General features: G+C 37.2%; 1 pseudogene; it reads right to left on the bottom strand.

Annotated features, from left to right (window-relative positions):
* Nucleotides 1-633: 633 nt before the first annotated feature.
* On the bottom strand, nucleotides 634-1254 carry LOC118622383 (annotated as a pseudogene).
* Nucleotides 1255-4571: the final 3317 nt, after the last annotated feature.

The raw sequence follows: 4571 nt of genomic DNA, 5'->3' as shown, positions 1-4571 counted from the left end.
TTCATAGATTTTAGGGATGACACATGACAAAGAATATAGCCTCTATAGAATTAGCTCAGAAGAGTCTCCAGAATGACTGCATCATTATGAATAATATTAATATTAAACAAAATATAGTGAGTATTAGCGGGGATGAGGAGAAACTGGAATCCTTGTACTAGCCAGTGGAAATAAAAAATGATGCAACCACTGTAGAAAGCAGTTTGGCAGTTTTAAAGTTTAACTTTAAAAAGTTAACGCTAGATTCACCAAGTGATAATAGCAATTCCACTTCTACTGTATACCCAAGAGAAGTCAAACATATTCATGAAGAAAACTTGCCCATGAATGTGCATAAAATTGTTATTCATAATTGCCTAAAGTGCAAACAACCAAATATCTCTCAAATAATAAATGAGCAAACAGAATGTGGTATATCTATACATTGATATATATTTTATAAAATGCAAATAAAAGTTTATTTTACAAAACGAAGGCCTTCACATTTCACAGTTTGCTACTAGGAAATTTTTAAAAACTACAATTTCACTTTCACTTCCTCCCGTCCCCAACTATTAAAATGGCCTGACCAACAGTTATGAAAACCAACACTATACCTAACACCAAGTCCTTTAAAGACAACTATCCCAAATGTTAGTTCTTGGCATAGGTGATCTTCATGGCAAGAGACGGTGTGCTCTTGAACCCTTGTAAAACATCCCTGGCAGCTCCAGCCTGTCTATCATTTTCAAATTCAACAAATGCAAAGTCATGACCCCAGGTAACAAATGCGTACTTCCTTGAAACCAGGGAACTGATCAAACAGCGTGTTTAACATCATCTCATTAGTCTCTTCTGGTAAATTATTAAGGAATAAGATATAGTTTGGAGGGTAACCAGAAACCTGAGGACTTGGGGCTGCATTTCCTGCTGTGTGAGCTGAATTTGGTGCTCCCTGACCAGGCTTTTTTCTTTCCTTTGTCGGCAAAGGTGCCACACATTTTTACTCTTATATCAGAATCTGTTTTTGCATACTAGATTTGCATTGGTTTACCATAAAATGGAAATCCTTGTAGCTGTCTCAGTGCATTTGCCAGTGAACCCGATTCTTTAAATATAACAAAGGCTTGCCCACTCATCTTCATTTTAAAGTCACAATGTCTACCACAAGGCCAAACAGAGAAAAGAGTGCATATCGGGATTTCTTCAATTCTTTTTTTTAATTTGGTCATTCATATTGTTGATATAAATTGTATGATTTGGTCTGGTATCCATCTTTTGGGTTAAACTGTTCAAATAGCCTCAATATTTTATTTTTCACATTGTTCTGAGTTGCAAATTCTGACCTTGCTTTATTTCCTAGGATGCCCCCCATTGTCTTTAACATCACAAATACATAACTTCATCCACTGTCTGTGAACAGCACATGCTTATTGACAAGGCAAGGGCCTATGGACAGGGACTGCATTTGCACAGGTGATATGTGAAAAGTAATGCTTCTCGGAGACTTGAGACCCCCTCATCTGAAACCCGGAGGCCCGAGGTCACCAATACGAGAGGGAAAGGATAGAGAGGTCAAACTGAAGGCAGAGAACAGAAGGGAGGCCCAGGCGAGGTTTGATGAAGGTCTGGACTATTCAGGGACTCCTGCAGTCGCCTCCCAAACCAAAAGGAAGCCTGTGGAAGGTACATGCAAGCTCAGAGAGAGCTGTAAATGCACACAAGCAAAAGGACATTAATTATTCTTCACTTGGTACTTGGGAGTCCCCTCCCTCTCCTGACACAGGCACACTCACCCAGGGCCCGGTCCAATGCCCAAGGAGGCCTACCCGTGAGGAGACCCAACCCATCCAACTGAAGGCAATGCTCGTACCCTAGGCCCCGCCAGACTAGCATGGTTTCTGCCTCTCTGCACCCACTAGCCGGCCTTCCACGAGCCCTGGGCCGGACCACCGGGCCCCACCTGGCCCCTGTCCACTCTGGGCCCCACCTGGTCCCGGTCCGCCCCCGGCCCCACCTGGCCACCCATCCACTCCTGGCTCCTGTAGGGAAGGCTGGGCTCAGGGCATCCTGCAGCTGAAAAACAAAACGCAGCCAGGTTGAAATAGTTTTGAACCACAGAAGAACGAAGGCCTCTTACATGCTACCACATGAATGAACCTTGAAAACATGATGCTCAGTGAAAGAAGTCAGGCACAAAAGGCCATGCATTATATAATTTCATTTATGTAAAATGTCCAAAATAGAAACAAAAATACCTGGCGATTGATTGTTAAGGAACGGGGGAGGAGAAAATCGGGACTACCTTGTAAAAGGTATGCAATTTCTTTGGGGGGTAATGAATTCCATAGTAGAATTAAAGAAATAGTTGTTATAGTTGTACAACATAGTAAACATACTAAAAAGTACTAACATTTACACTTTAAGATAATGAATATTCCATTAGGTGAAGTATATATCAATAGAAGAAAAATTTACTGTTAAAAAAGTCATGAAGTCGAAAGTCCACAGGTTAGTTGCAATTAAAAGGAAAGCTTCAAAGGTAACAGAACAGGAAGTGGGTTGGTTGAGAGCTGTTTCAGAGCAAACCAACATTCAGTCTCTACTGACAGTATATTATACGCAATTTAGAATTTCCGTTAAATCTGAAAATTTAGAAATAACCATCATAATACCTAAATTATTAAAAATTTAAAAATTATACCAGGACAAAAGTGCAACTTTATTTATACCTTCCTGAAATCATATCTAGTTTTATTGTTTAGGCTTATTGTATATGTTAGATTCTAGAAAGATTTTCCTTTGAAGGCACTTACTCTGAAATGGGAGAGACCCTAAAACCACCCATTCTAATATCCGGAAGCTCTTGAGTAACTAAAGTTCTCCATCCAAAAGGCTAAAAGAGAAAACTGGATGAAGTTCTAGGCAACCCTGATAATTGTAGACATTTTTCAGAAAGAGAAAGAGGAGTAAATCAATCTGGTTGAAAGAGGCCCCTGTCTCTCAGTCTCTCTCTCTCTCTCTCTCTCTCTCTCTCTCTCTCTCTCTCTCACATATATACACACACACACATACACCTCAATTTCTAAAAACAGCTTCATAAAGACAGAATAGTACAGAGAATTATTGGAAACATGGCATTTTATAAAACTTTCAGGAATAGGCCCATTTATGATTGCTGAATTTACAGTTTTATAAATAACTCACATTTGAAACATATAGGTGCAGTTTCTCATATGTTAGAGAGGTGTCCACTAAAAAGACTCCAAAGAAGACATGAAGCTGAAATGTAATTATTGAATATCTGTGACTCCACTTCATATTTTAAATGACTTTAATCTTTATATTAAATATTTGAATTATCTCTTATGACCCTATTTTATGAATGAGACAATCAAATCTCAGAAATGTTAGATAAATTCCCCAAGATCAGGAGAGTTATAAGTTAAAGCTATGATTCAAATCCAGCATTTTCAAACCCAAAATCCTGTTTGCTCTTGGCTACTTAAATATATCTTCATAATAAAAATAAGAGAGGCCCTTTATGCTATGTTTACCCCATCTGTAACTCATGGAATTTAATATAAGGAAGTATTTAGATCATGTGTTGTATACTATATTATCATGGTTAAAGACCAAGTAACTATTATTGAATAAACATTGTAAAAAAAATAGAGAAGATAACTAACTTCTCAATCTATAAGACATTATTCAGAAAATATTTTGAAAAGAAGAAATAAGTAAAGACATTTTAGCACAAGTCTATTTGAGAAAACAAGTGTTATTTTAACAGAGAAAAACTAATTCTGCATCATTCAGAGAATCCATCAGAAATTCTACTTGTTTTATCTATCCCTCTGATTTTTGTCATGAAGGCATAATTAATTATAAAAAGAAAATTTCCATATAGCATGTTCTATAAAAAGGTAAAAAGAAAGCGTTATAAGATTGTCATACAGGAAATCTATTTTAAAACCACTTATACAAGACATCCCAGATAATTATACTGTAGAAGGTATCTTTTCCTATTTTTAGGAAGCAGTTTTAGTAATAAATGCAGAAGAATCAAAGTCAGGAGAAATAAAATATGATCTCTTTTCAGTCACATAGTGACTAAAAAAAATAGTGTTGTAGGAATTGATAAAATAATCATGGCTTCTTATATTGCAATAAAATTAAATGTCTAATATTTTATAGAAAAAAATTGTCTTAAATTTTATAAAATGACAACCATCTTTTTATTTCCAATCAAAAGTTAATGCCCCGCCGGTGTGGCTCAGTGGATTGAGCATCGTCCCATGGACTAAGAGGTCCCGGATCCATTCCTGGTCAGGGCACGTGCCCATGTTGGGAGCTCAATCCCCAAGTAAGAGGCATACTGGAGGCAACCGATCAATGTTTCGGTCTCTCTCTCCCTTTCTCTCTCCAAAAAAATCAGCGAAAACATATTTTTTAAAGTTATTGAATTTACTAAATACTATTACTACTTCAACTATTAATAGTCCATGAAGCTGGCTGAGTTGGTTAGCAGGTGATACCAACAAGATAGAAGTTCAATTTCAATACAGAACATTTACCTTTGCTCCAGTAAC

Source organism: Molossus molossus, unplaced genomic scaffold (genome assembly GCF_014108415.1).
Source record: "Molossus molossus isolate mMolMol1 unplaced genomic scaffold, mMolMol1.p scaffold_m16_p_9, whole genome shotgun sequence".
NCBI classification, from domain to species: Eukaryota; Metazoa; Chordata; class Mammalia; order Chiroptera; family Molossidae; genus Molossus; species Molossus molossus.
The sequence above is the reverse complement of the archived record's forward strand: the minus strand, read 5'-3'. Positions and strand labels throughout refer to the sequence as shown.